Source organism: Hyla sarda, unplaced genomic scaffold (genome assembly GCF_029499605.1).
Source record: "Hyla sarda isolate aHylSar1 unplaced genomic scaffold, aHylSar1.hap1 scaffold_153, whole genome shotgun sequence".
In the NCBI taxonomy this organism is placed as follows: domain Eukaryota; kingdom Metazoa; phylum Chordata; class Amphibia; order Anura; family Hylidae; genus Hyla; species Hyla sarda.
In genome coordinates, this window is record NW_026608165.1 from 212,895 (window position 1) to 239,936 (window position 27,042).

Genomic DNA, 27,042 nt, shown 5'->3' on the forward strand with positions numbered 1-27,042 from the left:
AATGTTGTAAAAATGCTCTAGAAGCTAAAGTCGCAGAAATGTCACACATATTTGGCCTGCAACTTTCTGTGCGACAAATTCAGACAGGAAAAATCAGTATAAATCCTTAGAAAATTATCCCCCAGTGTCTCCATCTGCTGGCGGTATTGAATAAGCATTGCTGCACTGATGGGGTATGCATTAGACGAAAAAAAAGAAGAAAAAGAAGAATAATACGCCCAGAAAAGAGGCGAAAAGGAGAAAAACGTAAAAAAACGTGAAAAAAAAGTAAGAGGAAGAGAAGGGAAAAAAAGGTGGAAATGGGTTTAAAAGTGATTTCGGCGGAGAAATATATATATATATATATATATATATATATATATATATATATATACGCGCACACACACACATATATATAAACGTATTCTCCGTTGAGATATTGCAGCCGCTGCTGTGTCCAGGCCCAGGAGCCTTAGCACTGTGCTGTGATGTCACTCAATACCACTGACATCACTAGGTGTAAACAACATCTCTCCTTTGCTGTGTATGTGACTATGGAGCTGTTTGGTGATGTCGTCTATTATGGCCTTCATAGAAGCAACAGGAGATTGTTGCATCCATCTAGAACCCTCAGAACTACAGTGCTATGATGTCACTCACTTCCACAGGCCTTGCAGAGTGTAAACAACAACAACCCAGCTTTGTTGTGTATGTAACCATAGGGATTTGTGATGTCACCTAGAACCTTCACAGCAGCGACAGCTTTATGAGGAGCATCAGCACTGCTCTGCCTGAGCAGAACCATCACCGCCATAGGTTGTCAAATAACCCGGATTTAACCCACACAGGTAAGTCCAATGGGGTGCAGGCATGTCCTCTATGCTTACAGCTTCCCGTGGGTGTTGGTTTGATACCGTTTGGGGACAGCCAAGGAGGCATCTGCAGGCAACAAAGGTAGGTGTGTGCTTGTGTGTGTGTTTCCTATGCAGATCCTAAGCCCAGTGTCACATGCAAGTAGGAGGAGTAAGAAGGGTTCCTGGCAAATCCGGGTTATGGATTGCATTTAAAAAGGCCCCGTGGGAGTGCAATGGGCCCCTGTCTTGCTGCTTAGCAATAATGGTATGGGTTTAGGTTCTGCTGTGTGTACTGGTGGTTGACTGCCCCCCAGCCCAGAGTGTGCATGGAAAATTGTCTGGCAGCCTCCCTGACAGCAAGCAGTGATAGTGCCCATGAAGGGCACCTTGTTGGGCCCGCCCCTTTCACGGTTATCGCTTCTCGGCCTTTTGGCTAAGATCAAGTGTAGTATCTGTTCTTATCAGTTTAATATCTGATACGTCCCCTATCTGGGGACCATATATTAAATGGATTTTTGAGAACGGGGGCCGATTTCGAAGCTTGCTTCCGTCGCCCTATGCATTGACCCGATATGGCAGTATCTTCGGGTACAGTGCACCACCCCCTTACAGGGTTAAAAAGAAAGATTCCTACTTTCATTGCTACCTGCTTGCTGGCTAGCCAGCTAGCCAGCCCTGTGGGCCTTGCTGCTGCTGCAGCCAAAAAACAAAAGGTGGTGCTGCTGCTGCTTCTGCTGCTTCTGCTTCTGCTTGTGTCTGGCCGCTGTTGGAGCGTCCAGGCACAGGACTTCTGCTGCTGCTGACTAAATGGCCTCCTTAATTGGATCATTTGAGTAGCCAGCACACCTGTGCAGGTAGGGCATGACATGATAGGCAGCTGCCTTGATAGCGGGTGGGTGCTGAATGTTCCTAATTGACAAAATAAGATTAATGCTTATGAAGAAATATAAAATCTCATCCCTTCCCCAATATCGCGCCACACCCCTACCCCTTAATTCCCTGGTTGAACTTGATGGACATATGTCTTTTTTCGACCGTACTAACTATGTAACTATGTAACATAACATGGGGGGGGGGGGGTCTCCTGGCTGTTCACACAGGTGTGTCATTGCTGTACATTGACCATGCATTGCTTCTGTGGTATTGCAAAGGCAAAGACAAATGCTTCCAGCCATCCATTGCACTAATGGATTGGTCATCAGCTGGCTGTCTATGTCCCGCATCAATATAGACCAAAGTACAGAGGGTTAGGCTATGCTATTGTGCACCTACCTGATGCATCAGAAGGTGCGAGGCCCTTGCTAAATTCTGTGCACAGACTTTGAGATCTATACTTTAGACTGTATCTAAACCTGCTCCAACATGGACTGACATTCTGGCCTACTTTCAGCCGATGCGACTTGTCTGTCGCTGAACAGTCGCTTTTTATGTATTCAGCACCTATGTATAATGTTGTAAAAATGCTCTAGAAGCTAAAGTCGCAGAAATGTCACACATATTTGGCCTGCAACTTTCTGTGCGACAAATTCAGACAGGAAAAATCAGTATAAATCCTTAGAAAATTATCCCCCAGTGTCTCCATCTGCTGGCGATATTGAATAAGCATTGCTGCACTGATGGGGTATGCATTAGACGAAAAAAAAGAAGAAAAAGAAGAATAATACGCCCAGAAAAGAGGCGAAAAGGAGAAAAACGTAAAAAAACGTGAAAAAAAAGTAAGAGGAAGAGAAGGGAAAAAAAGGTGGAAATGGGTTTAAAAGTGATTTCGGCGGAGAAATATATATATATATATATATATATATATATATATATATATATATATATATATACGCGCACACACACACATATATATAAACGTATTCTCCATTGAGATATTGCAGCCGCTGCTGTGTCCAGGCCCAGGAGCCTTAGCACTGTGCTGTGATGTCACTCAATACCACTGACATCACTAGGTGTAAACAACATCTCTCCTTTGCTGTGTATGTGACTATGGAGCTGTTTGGTGATGTCGTCTATTATGGCCTTCATAGAAGCAACAGGAGATTGTTGCATCCATCTAGAACCCTCAGAACTACAGTGCTATGATGTCACTCACTTCCACAGGCCTTGCAGAGTGTAAACAACAACAACCCAGCTTTGTTGTGTATGTAACCATAGGGATTTGTGATGTCACCTAGAACCTTCACAGCAGCGACAGCTTTATGAGGAGCATCAGCACTGCTCTGCCTGAGCAGAACCATCACCGCCATAGGTTGTCAAATAACCCGGATTTAACCCACACAGGTAAGTCCAATGGGGTGCAGGCATGTCCTCTATGCTTACAGCTTCCCGTGGGTGTTGGTTTGATACCGTTTGGGGACAGCCAAGGAGGCATCTGCAGGCAACAAAGGTAGGTGTGTGCTTGTGTGTGTGTTTCCTATGCAGATCCTAAGCCCAGTGTCACATGCAAGTAGGAGGAGTAAGAAGGGTTCCTGGCAAATCCGGGTTATGGATTGCATTTAAAAAGGCCCCGTGGGAGTGCAATGGGCCCCTGTCTTGCTGCTTAGCAATAATGGTATGGGTTTAGGTTCTGCTGTGTGTACTGGTGGTTGACTGCCCCCCAGCCCAGAGTGTGCATGGAAAATTGTCTGGCAGCCTCCCTGACAGCAAGCAGTGATAGTGCCCATGAAGGGCACCTTGTTGGGCCCGCCCCTTTCACGGTTATCGCTTCTCGGCCTTTTGGCTAAGATCAAGTGTAGTATCTGTTCTTATCAGTTTAATATCTGATACGTCCCCTATCTGGGGACCATATATTAAATGGATTTTTGAGAACGGGGGCCGATTTCGAAGCTTGCTTCCGTCGCCCTATGCATTGACCCGATATGGCAGTATCTTCGGGTACAGTGCACCACCCCCTTACAGGGTTAAAAAGAAAGATTCCTACTTTCATTGCTACCTGCTTGCTGGCTAGCCAGCTAGCCAGCCCTGTGGGCCTTGCTGCTGCTGCAGCCAAAAAACAAAAGGTGGTGCTGCTGCTGCTTCTGCTGCTTCTGCTTCTGCTTGTGTCTGGCCGCTGTTGGAGCGTCCAGGCACAGGACTTCTGCTGCTGCTGACTAAATGGCCTCCTTAATTGGATCATTTGAGTAGCCAGCACACCTGTGCAGGTAGGGCATGACATGATAGGCAGCTGCCTTGATAGCGGGTGGGTGCTGAATGTTCCTAATTGACAAAATAAGATTAATGCTTATGAAGAAATATAAAATCTCATCCCTTCCCCAATATCGCGCCACACCCCTACCCCTTAATTCCCTGGTTGAACTTGATGGACATATGTCTTTTTTCGACCGTACTAACTATGTAACTATGTAACATAACATGGGGGGGGGGGGGGGTCTCCTGGCTGTTCACACAGGTGTGTCATTGCTGTACATTGACCATGCATTGCTTCTGTGGTATTGCAAAGGCAAAGACAAATGCTTCCAGCCATCCATTGCACTAATGGATTGGTCATCAGCTGGCTGTCTATGTCCCGCATCAATATAGACCAAAGTACAGAGGGTTAGGCTATGCTATTGTGCACCTACCTGATGCATCAGAAGGTGCGAGGCCCTTGCTAAATTCTGTGCACAGACTTTGAGATCTATACTTTAGACTGTATCTAAACCTGCTCCAACATGGACTGACATTCTGGCCTACTTTCAGCCGATGCGACTTGTCTGTCGCTGAACAGTCGCTTTTTATGTATTCAGCACCTATGTATAATGTTGTAAAAATGCTCTAGAAGCTAAAGTCGCAGAAATGTCACACATATTTGGCCTGCAACTTTCTGTGCGACAAATTCAGACAGGAAAAATCAGTATAAATCCTTAGAAAATTATCCCCCAGTGTCTCCATCTGCTGGCGGTATTGAATAAGCATTGCTGCACTGATGGGGTATGCATTAGACGAAAAAAAAGAAGAAAAAGAAGAATAATACGCCCAGAAAAGAGGCGAAAAGGAGAAAAACGTAAAAAAACGTGAAAAAAAAGTAAGAGGAAGAGAAGGGAAAAAAAGGTGGAAATGGGTTTAAAAGTGATTTCGGCGGAGAAATATATATATATATATATATATATATATATATATATATATATATACGCGCACACACACACATATATATAAACGTATTCTCCGTTGAGATATTGCAGCCGCTGCTGTGTCCAGGCCCAGGAGCCTTAGCACTGTGCTGTGATGTCACTCAATACCACTGACATCACTAGGTGTAAACAACATCTCTCCTTTGCTGTGTATGTGACTATGGAGCTGTTTGGTGATGTCGTCTATTATGGCCTTCATAGAAGCAACAGGAGATTGTTGCATCCATCTAGAACCCTCAGAACTACAGTGCTATGATGTCACTCACTTCCACAGGCCTTGCAGAGTGTAAACAACAACAACCCAGCTTTGTTGTGTATGTAACCATAGGGATTTGTGATGTCACCTAGAACCTTCACAGCAGCGACAGCTTTATGAGGAGCATCAGCACTGCTCTGCCTGAGCAGAACCATCACCGCCATAGGTTGTCAAATAACCCGGATTTAACCCACACAGGTAAGTCCAATGGGGTGCAGGCATGTCCTCTATGCTTACAGCTTCCCGTGGGTGTTGGTTTGATACCGTTTGGGGACAGCCAAGGAGGCATCTGCAGGCAACAAAGGTAGGTGTGTGCTTGTGTGTGTGTTTCCTATGCAGATCCTAAGCCCAGTGTCACATGCAAGTAGGAGGAGTAAGAAGGGTTCCTGGCAAATCCGGGTTATGGATTGCATTTAAAAAGGCCCCGTGGGAGTGCAATGGGCCCCTGTCTTTCTGCTTAGCAATAATGGTATGGGTTTAGGTTCTGCTGTGTGTACTGGTGGTTGACTGCCCCCCAGCCCAGAGTGTGCATGGAAAATTGTCTGGCAGCCTCCCTGACAGCAAGCAGTGATAGTGCCCATGAAGGGCACCTTGTTGGGCCCGCCCCTTTCACGGTTATCGCTTCTCGGCCTTTTGGCTAAGATCAAGTGTAGTATCTGTTCTTATCAGTTTAATATCTGATACGTCCCCTATCTGGGGACCATATATTAAATGGATTTTTGAGAACGGGGGCCGATTTCGAAGCTTGCTTCCGTCGCCCTATGCATTGACCCGATATGGCAGTATCTTCGGGTACAGTGCACCACCCCCTTACAGGGTTAAAAAGAAAGATTCCTACTTTCATTGCTACCTGCTTGCTGGCTAGCCAGCTAGCCAGCTAGCCAGCCCTGTGGGCCTTGCTGCTGCTGCAGCCAAAAAACAAAAGGTGGTGCTGCTGCTGCTTTGCTGCTTCTGCTTCTGCTTGTGTCTGGCCGCTGTTGGAGCGTCCAGGCACAGGACTTCTGCTGCTGCTGACTAAATGGCCTCCTTAATTGGATCATTTGAGTAGCCAGCACACCTGTGCAGGTAGGGCATGACATGATAGGCAGCTGCCTTGATAGCGGGTGGGTGCTGAATGTTCCTAATTGACAAAATAAGATTAATGCTTATGAAGAAATATAAAATCTCATCCCTTCCCCAATATCGCGCCACACCCCTACCCCTTAATTCCCTGGTTGAACTTGATGGACATATGTCTTTTTTCGACCGTACTAACTATGTAACTATGTAACATGTAACATAACATGGGGGGGGGGGGGGGGTCTCCTGGCTGTTCACACAGGTGTGTCATTGCTGTACATTGACCATGCATTGCTTCTGTGGTATTGCAAAGGCAAAGACAAATGCTTCCAGCCATCCATTGCACTAATGGATTGGTCATCAGCTGGCTGTCTATGTCCTGCATCAATATAGACCAAAGTACAGAGGGTTAGGCTATGCTATTGTGCACCTACCTGATGCATCAGAAGGTGCGAGGCCCTTGCTAAATTCTGTGCACAGACTTTGAGATCTATACTTTAGACTGTATCTAAACCTGCTCCAACATGGACTGACATTCTGGCCTACTTTCAGCCGATGCGACTTGTCTGTCGCTGAACAGTCGCTTTTTATGTATTCAGCACCTATGTATAATGTTGTAAAAATGCTCTAGAAGCTAAAGTCGCAGAAATGTCACACATATTTGGCCTGCAACTTTCTGTGCGACAAATTCAGACAGGAAAAATCAGTATAAATCCTTAGAAAATTATCCCCCAGTGTCTCCATCTGCTGGCGGTATTGAATAAGCATTGCTGCACTGATGGGGTATGCATTAGACGAAAAAAAAGAAGAAAAAGAAGAATAATACGCCCAGAAAAGAGGCGAAAAGGAGAAAAACGTAAAAAAACGTGAAAAAAAAGTAAGAGGAAGAGAAGGGAAAAAAAGGTGGAAATGGGTTTAAAAGTGATTTCGGCGGAGAAATATATATATATATATATATATATATATATATATATATATATATATACGCGCACACACACACATATATATAAACGTATTCTCCGTTGAGATATTGCAGCCGCTGCTGTGTCCAGGCCCAGGAGCCTTAGCACTGTGCTGTGATGTCACTCAATACCACTGACATCACTAGGTGTAAACAACATCTCTCCTTTGCTGTGTATGTGACTATGGAGCTGTTTGGTGATGTCGTCTATTATGGCCTTCATAGAAGCAACAGGAGATTGTTGCATCCATCTAGAACCCTCAGAACTACAGTGCTATGATGTCACTCACTTCCACAGGCCTTGCAGAGTGTAAACAACAACAACCCAGCTTTGTTGTGTATGTAACCATAGGGATTTGTGATGTCACCTAGAACCTTCACAGCAGCGACAGCTTTATGAGGAGCATCAGCACTGCTCTGCCTGAGCAGAACCATCACCGCCATAGGTTGTCAAATAACCCGGATTTAACCCACACAGGTAAGTCCAATGGGGTGCAGGCATGTCCTCTATGCTTACAGCTTCCCGTGGGTGTTGGTTTGATACCGTTTGGGGACAGCCAAGGAGGCATCTGCAGGCAACAAAGGTAGGTGTGTGCTTGTGTGTGTGTTTCCTATGCAGATCCTAAGCCCAGTGTCACATGCAAGTAGGAGGAGTAAGAAGGGTTCCTGGCAAATCCGGGTTATGGATTGCATTTAAAAAGGCCCCGTGGGAGTGCAATGGGCCCCTGTCTTGCTGCTTAGCAATAATGGTATGGGTTTAGGTTCTGCTGTGTGTACTGGTGGTTGACTGCCCCCCAGCCCAGAGTGTGCATGGAAAATTGTCTGGCAGCCTCCCTGACAGCAAGCAGTGATAGTGCCCATGAAGGGCACCTTGTTGGGCCCGCCCCTTTCACGGTTATCGCTTCTCGGCCTTTTGGCTAAGATCAAGTGTAGTATCTGTTCTTATCAGTTTAATATCTGATACGTCCCCTATCTGGGGACCATATATTAAATGGATTTTTGAGAACGGGGGCCGATTTCGAAGCTTGCTTCCGTCGCCCTATGCATTGACCCGATATGGCAGTATCTTCGGGTACAGTGCACCACCCCCTTACAGGGTTAAAAAGAAAGATTCCTACTTTCATTGCTACCTGCTTGCTGGCTAGCCAGCTAGCCAGCCCTGTGGGCCTTGCTGCTGCTGCAGCCAAAAAACAAAAGGTGGTGCTGCTGCTGCTTCTGCTGCTTCTGCTTCTGCTTGTGTCTGGCCGCTGTTGGAGCGTCCAGGCACAGGACTTCTGCTGCTGCTGACTAAATGGCCTCCTTAATTGGATCATTTGAGTAGCCAGCACACCTGTGCAGGTAGGGCATGACATGATAGGCAGCTGCCTTGATAGCGGGTGGGTGCTGAATGTTCCTAATTGACAAAATAAGATTAATGCTTATGAAGAAATATAAAATCTCATCCCTTCCCCAATATCGCGCCACACCCCTACCCCTTAATTCCCTGGTTGAACTTGATGGACATATGTCTTTTTTCGACCGTACTAACTATGTAACTATGTAACATAACATGGGGGGGGGGGGGGGGGTCTCCTGGCTGTTCACACAGGTGTGTCATTGCTGTACATTGACCATGCATTGCTTCTGTGGTATTGCAAAGGCAAAGACAAATGCTTCCAGCCATCCATTGCACTAATGGATTGGTCATCAGCTGGCTGTCTATGTCCCGCATCAATATAGACCAAAGTACAGAGGGTTAGGCTATGCTATTGTGCACCTACCTGATGCATCAGAAGGTGCGAGGCCCTTGCTAAATTCTGTGCACAGACTTTGAGATCTATACTTTAGACTGTATCTAAACCTGCTCCAACATGGACTGACATTCTGGCCTACTTTCAGCCGATGCGACTTGTCTGTCGCTGAACAGTCGCTTTTTATGTATTCAGCACCTATGTATAATGTTGTAAAAATGCTCTAGAAGCTAAAGTCGCAGAAATGTCACACATATTTGGCCTGCAACTTTCTGTGCGACAAATTCAGACAGGAAAAATCAGTATAAATCCTTAGAAAATTATCCCCCAGTGTCTCCATCTGCTGGCGGTATTGAATAAGCATTGCTGCACTGATGGGGTATGCATTAGACGAAAAAAAAGAAGAAAAAGAAGAATAATACGCCCAGAAAAGAGGCGAAAAGGAGAAAAACGTAAAAAAACGTGAAAAAAAAGTAAGAGGAAGAGAAGGGAAAAAAAGGTGGAAATGGGTTTAAAAGTGATTTCGGCGGAGAAATATATATATATATATATATATATATATATATATATATATATATATATATATATATACGCGCACACACACACATATATATAAACGTATTCTCCGTTGAGATATTGCAGCCGCTGCTGTGTCCAGGCCCAGGAGCCTTAGCACTGTGCTGTGATGTCACTCAATACCACTGACATCACTAGGTGTAAACAACATACAACATCTCTCCTTTGCTGTGTATGTGACTATGGAGCTGTTTGGTGATGTCGTCTATTATGGCCTTCATAGAAGCAACAGGAGATTGTTGCATCCATCTAGAACCCTCAGAACTACAGTGCTATGATGTCACTCACTTCCACAGGCCTTGCAGAGTGTAAACAACAACAACCCAGCTTTGTTGTGTATGTAACCATAGGGATTTGTGATGTCACCTAGAACCTTCACAGCAGCGACAGCTTTATGAGGAGCATCAGCACTGCTCTGCCTGAGCAGAACCATCACCGCCATAGGTTGTCAAATAACCCGGATTTAACCCACACAGGTAAGTCCAATGGGGTGCAGGCATGTCCTCTATGCTTACAGCTTCCCGTGGGTGTTGGTTTGATACCGTTTGGGGACAGCCAAGGAGGCATCTGCAGGCAACAAAGGTAGGTGTGTGCTTGTGTGTGTGTTTCCTATGCAGATCCTAAGCCCAGTGTCACATGCAAGTAGGAGGAGTAAGAAGGGTTCCTGGCAAATCCGGGTTATGGATTGCATTTAAAAAGGCCCCGTGGGAGTGCAATGGGCCCCTGTCTTGCTGCTTAGCAATAATGGTATGGGTTTAGGTTCTGCTGTGTGTACTGGTGGTTGACTGCCCCCCAGCCCAGAGTGTGCATGGAAAATTGTCTGGCAGCCTCCCTGACAGCAAGCAGTGATAGTGCCCATGAAGGGCACCTTGTTGGGCCCGCCCCTTTCACGGTTATCGCTTCTCGGCCTTTTGGCTAAGATCAAGTGTAGTATCTGTTCTTATCAGTTTAATATCTGATACGTCCCCTATCTGGGGACCATATATTAAATGGATTTTTGAGAACGGGGGCCGATTTCGAAGCTTGCTTCCGTCGCCCTATGCATTGACCCGATATGGCAGTATCTTCGGGTACAGTGCACCACCCCCTTACAGGGTTAAAAAGAAAGATTCCTACTTTCATTGCTACCTGCTTGCTGGCTAGCCAGCTAGCCAGCCCTGTGGGCCTTGCTGCTGCTGCAGCCAAAAAACAAAAGGTGGTGCTGCTGCTGCTTCTGCTGCTTCTGCTTCTGCTTGTGTCTGGCCGCTGTTGGAGCGTCCAGGCACAGGACTTCTGCTGCTGCTGACTAAATGGCCTCCTTAATTGGATCATTTGAGTAGCCAGCACACCTGTGCAGGTAGGGCATGACATGATAGGCAGCTGCCTTGATAGCGGGTGGGTGCTGAATGTTCCTAATTGACAAAATAAGATTAATGCTTATGAAGAAATATAAAATCTCATCCCTTCCCCAATATCGCGCCACACCCCTACCCCTTAATTCCCTGGTTGAACTTGATGGACATATGTCTTTTTTCGACCGTACTAACTATGTAACTATGTAACATAACATGGGGGGGGGGGGGGTCTCCTGGCTGTTCACACAGGTGTGTCATTGCTGTACATTGACCATGCATTGCTTCTGTGGTATTGCAAAGGCAAAGACAAATGCTTCCAGCCATCCATTGCACTAATGGATTGGTCATCAGCTGGCTGTCTATGTCCCGCATCAATATAGACCAAAGTACAGAGGGTTAGGCTATGCTATTGTGCACCTACCTGATGCATCAGAAGGTGCGAGGCCCTTGCTAAATTCTGTGCACAGACTTTGAGATCTATACTTTAGACTGTATCTAAACCTGCTCCAACATGGACTGACATTCTGGCCTACTTTCAGCCGATGCGACTTGTCTGTCGCTGAACAGTCGCTTTTTATGTATTCAGCACCTATGTATAATGTTGTAAAAATGCTCTAGAAGCTAAAGTCGCAGAAATGTCACACATATTTGGCCTGCAACTTTCTGTGCGACAAATTCAGACAGGAAAAATCAGTATAAATCCTTAGAAAATTATCCCCCAGTGTCTCCATCTGCTGGCGGTATTGAATAAGCATTGCTGCACTGATGGGGTATGCATTAGACGAAAAAAAAGAAGAAAAAGAAGAATAATACGCCCAGAAAAGAGGCGAAAAGGAGAAAAACGTAAAAAAACGTGAAAAAAAAGTAAGAGGAAGAGAAGGGAAAAAAAGGTGGAAATGGGTTTAAAAGTGATTTCGGCGGAGAAATATATATATATATATATATATATATATATATATATATATATATATACGCGCACACACACACACATATATATAAACGTATTCTCCATTGAGATATTGCAGCCGCTGCTGTGTCCAGGCCCAGGAGCCTTAGCACTGTGCTGTGATGTCACTCAATACCACTGACATCACTAGGTGTAAACAACATCTCTCCTTTGCTGTGTATGTGACTATGGAGCTGTTTGGTGATGTCGTCTATTATGGCCTTCATAGAAGCAACAGGAGATTGTTGCATCCATCTAGAACCCTCAGAACTACAGTGCTATGATGTCACTCACTTCCACAGGCCTTGCAGAGTGTAAACAACAACAACCCAGCTTTGTTGTGTATGTAACCATAGGGATTTGTGATGTCACCTAGAACCTTCACAGCAGCGACAGCTTTATGAGGAGCATCAGCACTGCTCTGCCTGAGCAGAACCATCACCGCCATAGGTTGTCAAATAACCCGGATTTAACCCACACAGGTAAGTCCAATGGGGTGCAGGCATGTCCTCTATGCTTACAGCTTCCCGTGGGTGTTGGTTTGATACCGTTTGGGGACAGCCAAGGAGGCATCTGCAGGCAACAAAGGTAGGTGTGTGCTTGTGTGTGTGTTTCCTATGCAGATCCTAAGCCCAGTGTCACATGCAAGTAGGAGGAGTAAGAAGGGTTCCTGGCAAATACGGGTTATGGATTGCATTTAAAAAGGCCCCGTGGGAGTGCAATGGGCCCCTGTCTTGCTGCTTAGCAATAATGGTATGGGTTTAGGTTCTGCTGTGTGTACTGGTGGTTGACTGCCCCCCAGCCCAGAGTGTGCATGGAAAATTGTCTGGCAGCCTCCCTGACAGCAAGCAGCGATAGTGCCCATGAAGGGCACCTTGTTGGGCCCGCCCCTTTCACGGTTATCGCTTCTCGGCCTTTTGGCTAAGATCAAGTGTAGTATCTGTTCTTATCAGTTTAATATCTGATACGTCCCCTATCTGGGGACCATATATTAAATGGATTTTTGAGAACGGGGGCCGATTTCGAAGCTTGCTTCCGTCGCCCTATGCATTGACCCGATATGGCAGTATCTTCGGGTACAGTGCACCACCCCCTTACAGGGTTAAAAAGAAAGATTCCTACTTTCATTGCTACCTGCTTGCTGGCTAGCCAGCTAGCCAGCCCTGTGGGCCTTGCTGCTGCTGCAGCCAAAAAACAAAAGGTGGTGCTGCTGCTGCTTCTGCTGCTTCTGCTTCTGCTTGTGTCTGGCCGCTGTTGGAGCGTCCAGGCACAGGACTTCTGCTGCTGCTGACTAAATGGCCTCCTTAATTGGATCATTTGAGTAGCCAGCACACCTGTGCAGGTAGGGCATGACATGATAGGCAGCTGCCTTGATAGCGGGTGGGTGCTGAATGTTCCTAATTGACAAAATAAGATTAATGCTTATGAAGAAATATAAAATCTCATCCCTTCCCCAATATCGCGCCACACCCCTACCCCTTAATTCCCTGGTTGAACTTGATGGACATATGTCTTTTTTCGACCGTACTAACTATGTAACTATGTAACATAACATGGGGGGGGGGGGGGGGGTCTCCTGGCTGTTCACACAGGTGTGTCATTGCTGTACATTGACCATGCATTGCTTCTGTGGTATTGCAAAGGCAAAGACAAATGCTTCCAGCCATCCATTGCACTAATGGATTGGTCATCAGCTGGCTGTCTATGTCCCGCATCAATATAGACCAAAGTACAGAGGGTTAGGCTATGCTATTGTGCACCTACCTGATGCATCAGAAGGTGCGAGGCCCTTGCTAAATTCTGTGCACAGACTTTGAGATCTATACTTTAGACTGTATCTAAACCTGCTCCAACATGGACTGACATTCTGGCCTACTTTCAGCCGATGCGACTTGTCTGTCGCTGAACAGTCGCTTTTTATGTATTCAGCACCTATGTATAATGTTGTAAAAATGCTCTAGAAGCTAAAGTCGCAGAAATGTCACACATATTTGGCCTGCAACTTTCTGTGCGACAAATTCAGACAGGAAAAATCAGTATAAATCCTTAGAAAATTATCCCCCAGTGTCTCCATCTGCTGGCGGTATTGAATAAGCATTGCTGCACTGATGGGGTATGCATTAGACGAAAAAAAAGAAGAAAAAGAAGAATAATACGCCCAGAAAAGAGGCGAAAAGGAGAAAAACGTAAAAAAACGTGAAAAAAAAGTAAGAGGAAGAGAAGGGAAAAAAAGGTGGAAATGGGTTTAAAAGTGATTTCGGCGGAGAAATATATATATATATATATATATATATATATATATATATATATATATATATATATACGCGCACACACACACATATATATAAACGTATTCTCCGTTGAGATATTGCAGCCGCTGCTGTGTCCAGGCCCAGGAGCCTTAGCACTGTGCTGTGATGTCACTCAATACCACTGACATCACTAGGTGTAAACAACATCTCTCCTTTGCTGTGTATGTGACTATGGAGCTGTTTGGTGATGTCGTCTATTATGGCCTTCATAGAAGCAACAGGAGATTGTTGCATCCATCTAGAACCCTCAGAACTACAGTGCTATGATGTCACTCACTTCCACAGGCCTTGCAGAGTGTAAACAACAACAACCCAGCTTTGTTGTGTATGTAACCATAGGGATTTGTGATGTCACCTAGAACCTTCACAGCAGCGACAGCTTTATGAGGAGCATCAGCACTGCTCTGCCTGAGCAGAACCATCACCGCCATAGGTTGTCAAATAACCCGGATTTAACCCACACAGGTAAGTCCAATGGGGTGCAGGCATGTCCTCTATGCTTACAGCTTCCCGTGGGTGTTGGTTTGATACCGTTTGGGGACAGCCAAGGAGGCATCTGCAGGCAACAAAGGTAGGTGTGTGCTTGTGTGTGTGTTTCCTATGCAGATCCTAAGCCCAGTGTCACATGCAAGTAGGAGGAGTAAGAAGGGTTCCTGGCAAATACGGGTTATGGATTGCATTTAAAAAGGCCCCGTGGGAGTGCAATGGGCCCCTGTCTTGCTGCTTAGCAATAATGGTATGGGTTTAGGTTCTGCTGTGTGTACTGGTGGTTGACTGCCCCCCAGCCCAGAGTGTGCATGGAAAATTGTCTGGCAGCCTCCCTGACAGCAAGCAGTGATAGTGCCCATGAAGGGCACCTTGTTGGGCCCGCCCCTTTCACGGTTATCGCTTCTCGGCCTTTTGGCTAAGATCAAGTGTAGTATCTGTTCTTATCAGTTTAATATCTGATACGTCCCCTATCTGGGGACCATATATTAAATGGATTTTTGAGAACGGGGGCCGATTTCGAAGCTTGCTTCCGTCGCCCTATGCATTGACCCGATATGGCAGTATCTTCGGGTACAGTGCACCACCCCCTTACAGGGTTAAAAAGAAAGATTCCTACTTTCATTGCTACCTGCTTGCTGGCTAGCCAGCTAGCCAGCCCTGTGGGCCTTGCTGCTGCTGCAGCCAAAAAACAAAAGGTGGTGCTGCTGCTGCTTCTGCTGCTTCTGCTTCTGCTTGTGTCTGGCCGCTGTTGGAGCGTCCAGGCACAGGACTTCTGCTGCTGCTGACTAAATGGCCTCCTTAATTGGATCATTTGAGTAGCCAGCACACCTGTGCAGGTAGGGCATGACATGATAGGCAGCTGCCTTGATAGCGGGTGGGTGCTGAATGTTCCTAATTGACAAAATAAGATTAATGCTTATGAAGAAATATAAAATCTCATCCCTTCCCCAATATCGCGCCACACCCCTACCCCTTAATTCCCTGGTTGAACTTGATGGACATATGTCTTTTTTCGACCGTACTAACTATGTAACTATGTAACATAACATGGGGGGGGGGGGGGGGTCTCCTGGCTGTTCACACAGGTGTGTCATTGCTGTACATTGACCATGCATTGCTTCTGTGGTATTGCAAAGGCAAAGACAAATGCTTCCAGCCATCCATTGCACTAATGGATTGGTCATCAGCTGGCTGTCTATGTCCTGCATCAATATAGACCAAAGTACAGAGGGTTAGGCTATGCTATTGTGCACCTACCTGATGCATCAGAAGGTGCGAGGCCCTTGCTAAATTCTGTGCACAGACTTTGAGATCTATACTTTAGACTGTATCTAAACCTGCTCCAACATGGACTGACATTCTGGCCTACTTTCAGCCGATGCGACTTGTCTGTCGCTGAACAGTTGCTTTTTATGTATTCAGCACCTATGTATAATGTTGTAAAAATGCTCTAGAAGCTAAAGTCGCAGAAATGTCACACATATTTGGCCTGCAACTTTCTGTGCGACAAATTCAGACAGGAAAAATCAGTATAAATCCTTAGAAAATTATCCCCCAGTGTCTCCATCTGCTGGCGGTATTGAATAAGCATTGCTGCACTGATGGGGTATGCATTAGACGAAAAAAAAGAAGAAAAAGAAGAATAATACGCCCAGAAAAGAGGCGAAAAGGAGAAAAACGTAAAAAAACGTGAAAAAAAAGTAAGAGGAAGAGAAGGGAAAAAAAGGTGGAAATGGGTTTAAAAGTGATTTCGGCGGAGAAATATATATATATATATATATATATATATATATATATATACGCGCACACACACACATATATATAAACGTATTCTCCGTTGAGATATTGCAGCCGCTGCTGTGTCCAGGCCCAGGAGCCTTAGCACTGTGCTGTGATGTCACTCAATACCACTGACATCACTAGGTGTAAACAACATCTCTCCTTTGCTGTGTATGTGACTATGGAGCTGTTTGGTGATGTCGTCTATTATGGCCTTCATAGAAGCAACAGGAGATTGTTGCATCCATCTAGAACCCTCAGAACTACAGTGCCATGATGTCACTCACTTCCACAGGCCTTGCAGAGTGTAAACAACAACAACCCAGCTTTGTTGTGTATGTAACCATAGGGATTTGTGATGTCACCTAGAACCTTCACAGCAGCGACAGCTTTATGAGGAGCATCAGCACTGCTCTGCCTGAGCAGAACCATCACCGCCATAGGTTGTCAAATAACCCGGATTTAACCCACACAGGTAAGTCCAATGGGGTGCAGGCATGTCCTCTATGCTTACAGCTTCCCGTGGGTGTTGGTTTGATACCGTTTGGGGACAGCCAAGGAGGCATCTGCAGGCAACAAAGGTAGGTGTGTGCTTGTGTGTGTGTTTCCTATGCAGATCCTAAGCCCAGTGTCACATGCAAGTAGGAGGAGTAAGAAGGGTTCCTGGCAAATCCGGGTTATGGATTGCATTTAAAAAGGCCCCGTGGGAGTGCAATGGGCCCCTGTCTTGCTGCTTAGCAATAATGGTATGGGTTTAGGTTCTGCTGTGTGTACTGGTGGTTGACTGCCCCCCAGCCCAGAGTGTGCATGGAAAATTGTCTGGCAGCCTCCCTGACAGCAAGCAGTGATAGTGCCCATGAAGGGCACCTTGTTGGGCCCGCCCCTTTCACGGTTATCGCTTCTCGGCCTTTTGGCTAAGATCAAGTGTAGTATCTGTTCTTATCAGTTTAATATCTGATACGTCCCCTATCTGGGGACCATATATTAAATGGATTTTTGAGAACGGGGGCCGATTTCGAAGCTTGCTTCCGTCGCCCTATGCATTGACCCGATATGGCAGTATCTTCGGGTACAGTGCACCACCCCCTTACAGGGTTAAAAAGAAAGATTCCTACTTTCATTGCTACCTGCTTGCTGGCTAGCCAGCTAGCCAGCCCTGTGGGCCTTGCTGCTGCTGCAGCCAAAAAACAAAAGGTGGTGCTGCTGCTGCTTCTGCTGCTTCTGCTTCTGCTTGTGTCTGGCCGCTGTTGGAGCGTCCAGGCACAGGACTTCTGCTGCTGCTGACTAAATGGCCTCCTTAATTGGATCATTTGAGTAGCCAGCACACCTGTGCAGGTAGGGCATGACATGATAGGCAGCTGCCTTGATAGCGGGTGGGTGCTGAATGTTCCTAATTGACAAAATAAGATTAATGCTTATGAAGAAATATAAAATCTCATCCCTTCCCCAATATCGCGCCACACCCCTACCCCTTAATTCCCTGGTTGAACTTGATGGACATATGTCTTTTTTCGACCGTACTAACTATGTAACTATGTAACATAACATGGGGGGGGGGGGGTCTCCTGGCTGTTCACACAGGTGTGTCATTGCTGTACATTGACCATGCATTGCTTCTGTGGTATTGCAAAGGCAAAGACAAATGCTTCCAGCCATCCATTGCACTAATGGATTGGTCATCAGCTGGCTGTCTATGTCCTGCATCAATATAGACCAAAGTACAGAGGGTTAGGCTATGCTATTGTGCACCTACCTGATGCATCAGAAGGTGCGAGGCCCTTGCTAAATTCTGTGCACAGACTTTGAGATCTATACTTTAGACTGTATCTAAACCTGCTCCAACATGGACTGACATTCTGGCCTACTTTCAGCCGATGCGACTTGTCTGTCGCTGAACAGTCGCTTTTTATGTATTCAGCACCTATGTATAATGTTGTAAAAATGCTCTAGAAGCTAAAGTCGCAGAAATGTCACACATATTTGGCCTGCAACTTTCTGTGCGACAAATTCAGACAGGAAAAATCAGTATAAATCCTTAGAAAATTATCCCCCAGTGTCTCCATCTGCTGGCGGTATTGAATAAGCATTGCTGCACTGATGGGGTATGCATTAGACGAAAAAAAAGAAGAAAAAGAAGAATAATACGCCCAGAAAAGAGGCGAAAAGGAGAAAAACGTAAAAAAACGTGAAAAAAAAGTAAGAGGAAGAGAAGGGAAAAAAAGGTGGAAATGGGTTTAAAAGTGATTTCGGCGGAGATATATATATATATATATATATATATATATATATATATATATATATATATATATACGCGCACACACACACATATATATAAACGTATTCTCCGTTGAGATATTGCAGCCGCTGCTGTGTCCAGGCCCAGGAGCCTTAGCACTGTGCTGTGATGTCACTCAATACCACTGACATCACTAGGTGTAAACAACATCTCTCCTTTGCTGTGTATGTGACTATGGAGCTGTTTGGTGATGTCGTCTATTATGGCCTTCATAGAAGCAACAGGAGATTGTTGCATCCATCTAGAACCCTCAGAACTACAGTGCCATGATGTCACTCACTTCCACAGGCCTTGCAGAGTGTAAACAACAACAACCCAGCTTTGTTGTGTATGTAACCATAGGGATTTGTGATGTCACCTAGAACCTTCACAGCAGCGACAGCTTTATGAGGAGCATCAGCACTGCTCTGCCTGAGCAGAACCATCACCGCCATAGGTTGTCAAATAACCCGGATTTAACCCACACAGGTAAGTCCAATGGGGTGCAGGCATGTCCTCTATGCTTACAGCTTCCCGTGGGTGTTGGTTTGATACCGTTTGGGGACAGCCAAGGAGGCATCTGCAGGCAACAAAGGTAGGTGTGTGCTTGTGTGTGTGTTTCCTATGCAGATCCTAAGCCCAGTGTCACATGCAAGTAGGAGGAGTAAGAAGGGTTCCTGGCAAATCCGGGTTATGGATTGCATTTAAAAAGGCCCCGTGGGAGTGCAATGGGCCCCTGTCTTGCTGCTTAGCAATAATGGTATGGGTTTAGGTTCTGCTGTGTGTACTGGTGGTTGACTGCCCCCCAGCCCAGAGTGTGCATGGAAAATTGTCTGGCAGCCTCCCTGACAGCAAGCAGTGATAGTGCCCATGAAGGGCACCTTGTTGGGCCCGCCCCTTTCACGGTTATCGCTTCTCGGCCTTTTGGCTAAGATCAAGTGTAGTATCTGTTCTTATCAGTTTAATATCTGATACGTCCCCTATCTGGGGACCATATATTAAATGGATTTTTGAGAACGGGGGCCGATTTCGAAGCTTGCTTCCGTCGCCCTATGCATTGACCCGATATGGCAGTATCTTCGGGTACAGTGCACCACCCCCTTACAGGGTTAAAAAGAAAGATTCCTACTTTCATTGCTACCTGCTTGCTGGCTAGCCAGCTAGCCAGCCCTGTGGGCCTTGCTGCTGCTGCAGCCAAAAAACAAAAGGTGGTGCTGCTGCTGCTTCTGCTGCTTCTGCTTCTGCTTGTGTCTGGCCGCTGTTGGAGCGTCCAGGCACAGGACTTCTGCTGCTGCTGACTAAATGGCCTCCTTAATTGGATCATTTGAGTAGCCAGCACACCTGTGCAGGTAGGGCATGACATGATAGGCAGCTGCCTTGATAGCGGGTGGGTGCTGAATGTTCCTAATTGACAAAATAAGATTAATGCTTATGAAGAAATATAAAATCTCATCCCTTCCCCAATATCGCGCCACACCCCTACCCCTTAATTCCCTGGTTGAACTTGATGGACATATGTCTTTTTTCGACCGTACTAACTATGTAACTATGTAACATAACATGGGGGGGGGGGGGGGGGGTCTCCTGGCTGTTCACACAGGTGTGTCATTGCTGTACATTGACCATGCATTGCTTCTGTGGTATTGCAAAGGCAAAGACAAATGCTTCCAGCCATCCATTGCACTAATGGATTGGTCATCAGCTGGCTGTCTATGTCCCGCATCAATATAGACCAAAGTACAGAGGGTTAGGCTATGCTATTGTGCACCTACCTGATGCATCAGAAGGTGCGAGGCCCTTGCTAAATTCTGTGCACAGACTTTGAGATCTATACTTTAGACTGTATCTAAACCTGCTCCAACATGGACTGACATTCTGGCCTACTTTAAGCCGATGCGACTTGTCTGTCGCTGAACAGTCGCTTTTTATGTATTCAGCACCTATGTATAATGTTGTAAAAATGCTCTAGAAGCTAAAGTCGCAGAAATGTCACACATATTTGGCCTGCAACTTTCTGTGCGACAAATTCAGACAGGAAAAATCAGTATAAATCCTTAGAAAATTATCCCCCAGTGTCTCCATCTGCTGGCGGTATTGAATAAGCATTGCTGCACTGATGGGGTATGCATTAGACGAAAAAAAAGAAGAAAAAGAAGAATAATACGCCCAGAAAAGAGGCGAAAAGGAGAAAAACGTAAAAAAACGTGAAAAAAAAGTAAGAGGAAGAGAAGGGAAAAAAAGGTGGAAATGGGTTTAAAAGTGATTTCGGCGGAGAAATATATATATATATATATATATATATATATATATATATATATACGCGCACACACACACATATATATAAACGTATTCTCCGTTGAGATATTGCAGCCGCTGCTGTGTCCAGGCCCAGGAGCCTTAGCACTGTGCTGTGATGTCACTCAATACCACTGACATCACTAGGTGTAAACAACATCTCTCCTTTGCTGTGTATGTGACTATGGAGCTGTTTGGTGATGTCGTCTATTATGGCCTTCATAGAAGCAACAGGAGATTGTTGCATCCATCTAGAACCCTCAGAACTACAGTGCTATGATGTCACTCACTTCCACAGGCCTTGCAGAGTGTAAACAACAACAACCCAGCTTTGTTGTGTATGTAACCATAGGGATTTGTGATGTCACCTAGAACCTTCACAGCAGCGACAGCTTTATGAGGAGCATCAGCACTGCTCTGCCTGAGCAGAACCATCACCGCCATAGGTTGTCAAATAACCCGGATTTAACCCACACAGGTAAGTCCAATGGGGTGCAGGCATGTCCTCTATGCTTACAGCTTCCCGTGGGTGTTGGTTTGATACCGTTTGGGGACAGCCAAGGAGGCATCTGCAGGCAACAAAGGTAGGTGTGTGCTTGTGTGTGTGTTTCCTATGCAGATCCTAAGCCCAGTGTCACATGCAAGTAGGAGGAGTAAGAAGGGTTCCTGGCAAATCCGGGTTATGGATTGCATTTAAAAAGGCCCCGTGGGAGTGCAATGGGCCCCTGTCTTGCTGCTTAGCAATAATGGTATGGGTTTAGGTTCTGCTGTGTGTACTGGTGGTTGACTGCCCCCCAGCCCAGAGTGTGCATGGAAAATTGTCTGGCAGCCTCCCTGACAGCAAGCAGTGATAGTGCCCATGAAGGGCACCTTGTTGGGCCCGCCCCTTTCACGGTTATCGCTTCTCGGCCTTTTGGCTAAGATCAAGTGTAGTATCTGTTCTTATCAGTTTAATATCTGATACGTCCCCTATCTGGGGACCATATATTAAATGGATTTTTGAGAACGGGGGCCGATTTCGAAGCTTGCTTCCGTCGCCCTATGCATTGACCCGATATGGCAGTATCTTCGGGTACAGTGCACCACCCCCTTACAGGGTTAAAAAGAAAGATTCCTACTTTCATTGCTACCTGCTTGCTGGCTAGCCAGCTAGCCAGCCCTGTGGGCCTTGCTGCTGCTGCAGCCAAAAAACAAAAGGTGGTGCTGCTGCTGCTTCTGCTGCTTCTGCTTCTGCTTGTGTCTGGCCGCTGTTGGAGCGTCCAGGCACAGGACTTCTGCTGCTGCTGACTAAATGGCCTCCTTAATTGGATCATTTGAGTAGCCAGCACACCTGTGCAGGTAGGGCATGACATGATAGGCAGCTGCCTTGATAGCGGGTGGGTGCTGAATGTTCCTAATTGACAAAATAAGATTAATGCTTATGAAGAAATATAAAATCTCATCCCTTCCCCAATATCGCGCCACACCCCTACCCCTTAATTCCCTGGTTGAACTTGATGGACATATGTCTTTTTTCGACCGTACTAACTATGTAACTATGTAACATAACATGGGGGGGGGGGGGGGGTCTCCTGGCTGTTCACACAGGTGTGTCATTGCTGTACATTGACCATGCATTGCTTCTGTGGTATTGCAAAGGCAAAGACAAATGCTTCCAGCCATCCATTGCACTAATGGATTGGTCATCAGCTGGCTGTCTATGTCCCGCATCAATATAGACCAAAGTACAGAGGGTTAGGCTATGCTATTGTGCACCTACCTGATGCATCAGAAGGTGCGAGGCCCTTGCTAAATTCTGTGCACAGACTTTGAGATCTATACTTTAGACTGTATCTAAACCTGCTCCAACATGGACTGACATTCTGGCCTACTTTCAGCCGATGCGACTTGTCTGTCGCTGAACAGTCGCTTTTTATGTATTCAGCACCTATGTATAATGTTGTAAAAATGCTCTAGAAGCTAAAGTCGCAGAAATGTCACACATATTTGGCCTGCAACTTTCTGTGCGACAAATTCAGACAGGAAAAATCAGTATAAATCCTTAGAAAATTATCCCCCAGTGTCTCCATCTGCTGGCGGTATTGAATAAGCATTGCTGCACTGATGGGGTATGCATTAGACGAAAAAAAAGAAGAAAAAGAAGAATAATACGCCCAGAAAAGAGGCGAAAAGGAGAAAAACGTAAAAAAACGTGAAAAAAAAGTAAGAGGAAGAGAAGGGAAAAAAAGGTGGAAATGGGTTTAAAAGTGATTTCGGCGGAGAAATATATATATATATATATATATATATATATATACGCGCACACACACACATATATATAAACGTATTCTCCGTTGAGATATTGCAGCCGCTGCTGTGTCCAGGCCCAGGAGCCTTAGCACTGTGCTGTGATGTCACTCAATACCACTGACATCACTAGGTGTAAACAACATCTCTCCTTTGCTGTGTATGTGACTATGGAGCTGTTTGGTGATGTCGTCTATTATGGCCTTCATAGAAGCAACAGGAGATTGTTGCATCCATCTAGAACCCTCAGAACTACAGTGCTATGATGTCACTCACTTCCACAGGCCTTGCAGAGTGTAAACAACAACAACCCAGCTTTGTTGTGTATGTAACCATAGGGATTTGTGATGTCACCTAGAACCTTCACAGCAGCGACAGCTTTATGAGGAGCATCAGCACTGCTCTGCCTGAGCAGAACCATCACCGCCATAGGTTGTCAAATAACCCGGATTTAACCCACACAGGTAAGTCCAATGGGGTGCAGGCATGTCCTCTATGCTTACAGCTTCCCGTGGGTGTTGGTTTGATACCGTTTGGGGACAGCCAAGGAGGCATCTGCAGGCAACAAAGGTAGGTGTGTGCTTGTGTGTGTGTTTCCTATGCAGATCCTAAGCCCAGTGTCACATGCAAGTAGGAGGAGTAAGAAGGGTTCCTGGCAAATCCGGGTTATGGATTGCATTTAAAAAGGCCCCGTGGGAGTGCAATGGGCCCCTGTCTTGCTGCTTAGCAATAATGGTATGGGTTTAGGTTCTGCTGTGTGTACTGGTGGTTGACTGCCCCCCAGCCCAGAGTGTGCATGGAAAATTGTCTGGCAGCCTCCCTGACAGCAAGCAGTGATAGTGCCCATGAAGGGCACCTTGTTGGGCCCGCCCCTTTCACGGTTATCGCTTCTCGGCCTTTTGGCTAAGATCAAGTGTAGTATCTGTTCTTATCAGTTTAATATCTGATACGTCCCCTATCTGGGGACCATATATTAAATGGATTTTTGAGAACGGGGGCCGATTTCGAAGCTTGCTTCCGTCGCCCTATGCATTGACCCGATATGGCAGTATCTTCGGGTACAGTGCACCACCCCCTTACAGGGTTAAAAAGAAAGATTCCTACTTTCATTGCTACCTGCTTGCTGGCTAGCCAGCTAGCCAGCCCTGTGGGCCTTGCTGCTGCTGCAGCCAAAAAACAAAAGGTGGTGCTGCTGCTGCTTCTGCTGCTTCTGCTTCTGCTTGTGTCTGGCCGCTGTTGGAGCGTCCAGGCACAGGACTTCTGCTGCTGCTGACTAAATGGCCTCCTTAATTGGATCATTTGAGTAGCCAGCACACCTGTGCAGGTAGGGCATGACATGATAGGCAGCTGCCTTGATAGCGGGTGGGTGCTGAATGTTCCTAATTGACAAAATAAGATTAATGCTTATGAAGAAATATAAAATCTCATCCCTTCCCCAATATCGCGCCACACCCCTACCCCTTAATTCCCTGGTTGAACTTGATGGACATATGTCTTTTTTCGACCGTACTAACTATGTAACTATGTAACATAACATGGGGGGGGGGGGGGGGGGGGTCTCCTGGCTGTTCACACAGGTGTGTCATTGCTGTACATTGACCATGCATTGCTTCTGTGGTATTGCAAAGGCAAAGACAAATGCTTCCAGCCATCCATTGCACTAATGGATTGGTCATCAGCTGGCTGTCTATGTCCCGCATCAATATAGACCAAAGTACAGAGGGTTAGGCTATGCTATTGTGCACCTACCTGATGCATCAGAAGGTGCGAGGCCCTTGCTAAATTCTGTGCACAGACTTTGAGATCTATACTTTAGACTGTATCTAAACCTGCTCCAACATGGACTGACATTCTGGCCTACTTTCAGCCGATGCGACTTGTCTGTCGCTGAACAGTCGCTTTTTATGTATTCAGCACCTATGTATAATGTTGTAAAAATGCTCTAGAAGCTAAAGTCACAGAAATGTCACACATATTTGGCCTGCAACTTTCTGTGCGACAAATTCAGACAGGAAAAATCAGTATAAATCCTTAGAAAATTATCCCCCAGTGTCTCCATCTGCTGGCGGTATTGAATAAGCATTGCTGCACTGATGGGGTATGCATTAGACGAAAAAAAAGAAGAAAAAGAAGAATAATACGCCCAGAAAAGAGGCGAAAAGGAGAAAAACGTAAAAAAACGTGAAAAAAAAGTAAGAGGAAGAGAAGGGAAAAAAAGGTGGAAATGGGTTTAAAAGTGATTTCGGCGGAGAAATATATATATATATATATATATATATATATATATATATATATATACGCGCACACACACACATATATATAAACGTATTCTCCGTTGAGATATTGCAGCCGCTGCTGTGTCCAGGCCCAGGAGCCTTAGCACTGTGCTGTGATGTCACTCAATACCACTGACATCACTAGGTGTAAACAACATCTCTCCTTTGCTGTGTATGTGACTATGGAGCTGTTTGGTGATGTCGTCTATTATGGCCTTCATAGAAGCAACAGGAGATTGTTGCATCCATCTAGAACCCTCAGAACTACAGTGCTATGATGTCACTCACTTCCACAGGCCTTGCAGAGTGTAAACAACAACAACCCAGCTTTGTTGTGTATGTAACCATAGGGATTTGTGATGTCACCTAGAACCTTCACAGCAGCGACAGCTTTATGAGGAGCATCAGCACTGCTCTGCCTGAGCAGAACCATCACCGCCATAGGTTGTCAAATAACCCGGATTTAACCCACACAGGTAAGTCCAATGGGGTGCAGGCATGTCCTCTATGCTTACAGCTTCCCGTGGGTGTTGGTTTGATACCGTTTGGGGACAGCCAAGGAGGCATCTGCAGGCAACAAAGGTAGGTGTGTGCTTGTGTGTGTGTTTCCTATGCAGATCCTAAGCCCAGTGTCACATGCAAGTAGGAGGAGTAAGAAGGGTTCCTGGCAAATCCGGGTTATGGATTGCATTTAAAAAGGCCCCGTGGGAGTGCAATGGGCCCCTGTCTTGCTGCTTAGCAATAATGGTATGGGTTTAGGTTCTGCTGTGTGTACTGGTGGTTGACTGCCCCCCAGCCCAGAGTGTGCATGGAAAATTGTCTGGCAGCCTCCCTGACAGCAAGCAGTGATAGTGCCCATGAAGGGCACCTTGTTGGGCCCGCCCCTTTCACGGTTATCGCTTCTCGGCCTTTTGGCTAAGATCAAGTGTAGTATCTGTTCTTATCAGTTTAATATCTGATACGTCCCCTATCTGGGGACCATATATTAAATGGATTTTTGAGAACGGGGGCCGATTTCGAAGCTTGCTTCCGTCGCCCTATGCATTGACCCGATATGGCAGTATCTTCGGGTACAGTGCACCACCCCCTTACAGGGTTAAAAAGAAAGATTCCTACTTTCATTGCTACCTGCTTGCTGGCTAGCCAGCTAGCCAGCCCTGTGGGCCTTGCTGCTGCTGCAGCCAAAAAACAAAAGGTGGTGCTGCTGCTGCTTCTGCTGCTTCTGCTTCTGCTTGTGTCTGGCCGCTGTTGGAGCGTCCAGGCACAGGACTTCTGCTGCTGCTGACTAAATGGCCTCCTTAATTGGATCATTTGAGTAGCCAGCACACCTGTGCAGGTAGGGCATGACATGATAGGCAGCTGCCTTGATAGCGGGTGGGTGCTGAATGTTCCTAATTGACAAAATAAGATTAATGCTTATAGTTACATAGTTACATAGTTAGTACGGTCGAAAAAAGACATATGTCCATCAAGTTCAACCAGGGAATTAAGGGGTAGGGGTGTGGCGCGATATTGGGGAAGGG

The 27,042-nt window shown here is 46.0% G+C and overlaps 12 non-coding genes across 12 annotated transcripts; all 12 read left to right on the forward strand.

Moving 5' to 3' along the window:
* Positions 1–1,246: 1,246 nt before the first annotated feature.
* On the forward strand, positions 1,247–1,437 carry LOC130309443 (U2 spliceosomal RNA). The gene has a single exon (XR_008858109.1). It is a non-coding gene; the product is annotated as a U2 spliceosomal RNA (small nuclear RNA).
* A 2,098-nt stretch (positions 1,438–3,535) lies between these two features.
* Positions 3,536–3,726, forward strand: LOC130309444 (U2 spliceosomal RNA). The gene has a single exon (XR_008858110.1). It is a non-coding gene; the product is annotated as a U2 spliceosomal RNA (small nuclear RNA).
* A 2,092-nt stretch (positions 3,727–5,818) lies between these two features.
* LOC130309445 (U2 spliceosomal RNA) lies at positions 5,819–6,009 on the forward strand. The gene has a single exon (XR_008858111.1). It is a non-coding gene; the product is annotated as a U2 spliceosomal RNA (small nuclear RNA).
* A 2,109-nt stretch (positions 6,010–8,118) lies between these two features.
* On the forward strand, positions 8,119–8,309 carry LOC130309446 (U2 spliceosomal RNA). Its single transcript, XR_008858112.1, has one exon. It is a non-coding gene; the product is annotated as a U2 spliceosomal RNA (small nuclear RNA).
* A 2,113-nt stretch (positions 8,310–10,422) lies between these two features.
* LOC130309447 (U2 spliceosomal RNA) lies at positions 10,423–10,613 on the forward strand. The gene has a single exon (XR_008858113.1). It is a non-coding gene; the product is annotated as a U2 spliceosomal RNA (small nuclear RNA).
* A 2,095-nt stretch (positions 10,614–12,708) lies between these two features.
* On the forward strand, positions 12,709–12,899 carry LOC130309448 (U2 spliceosomal RNA). The gene has a single exon (XR_008858114.1). It is a non-coding gene; the product is annotated as a U2 spliceosomal RNA (small nuclear RNA).
* A 2,104-nt stretch (positions 12,900–15,003) lies between these two features.
* LOC130309449 (U2 spliceosomal RNA) lies at positions 15,004–15,194 on the forward strand. The gene has a single exon (XR_008858115.1). It is a non-coding gene; the product is annotated as a U2 spliceosomal RNA (small nuclear RNA).
* Positions 15,195–17,281: 2,087 nt separating this feature from the next.
* On the forward strand, positions 17,282–17,472 carry LOC130309450 (U2 spliceosomal RNA). The gene has a single exon (XR_008858116.1). It is a non-coding gene; the product is annotated as a U2 spliceosomal RNA (small nuclear RNA).
* Positions 17,473–19,570: 2,098 nt separating this feature from the next.
* Positions 19,571–19,761, forward strand: LOC130309452 (U2 spliceosomal RNA). Its single transcript, XR_008858118.1, has one exon. It is a non-coding gene; the product is annotated as a U2 spliceosomal RNA (small nuclear RNA).
* A 2,093-nt stretch (positions 19,762–21,854) lies between these two features.
* LOC130309453 (U2 spliceosomal RNA) lies at positions 21,855–22,045 on the forward strand. Its single transcript, XR_008858119.1, has one exon. It is a non-coding gene; the product is annotated as a U2 spliceosomal RNA (small nuclear RNA).
* A 2,081-nt stretch (positions 22,046–24,126) lies between these two features.
* Positions 24,127–24,317, forward strand: LOC130309454 (U2 spliceosomal RNA). The gene has a single exon (XR_008858120.1). It is a non-coding gene; the product is annotated as a U2 spliceosomal RNA (small nuclear RNA).
* A 2,097-nt stretch (positions 24,318–26,414) lies between these two features.
* Positions 26,415–26,605, forward strand: LOC130309455 (U2 spliceosomal RNA). Its single transcript, XR_008858121.1, has one exon. It is a non-coding gene; the product is annotated as a U2 spliceosomal RNA (small nuclear RNA).
* Positions 26,606–27,042: the final 437 nt, after the last annotated feature.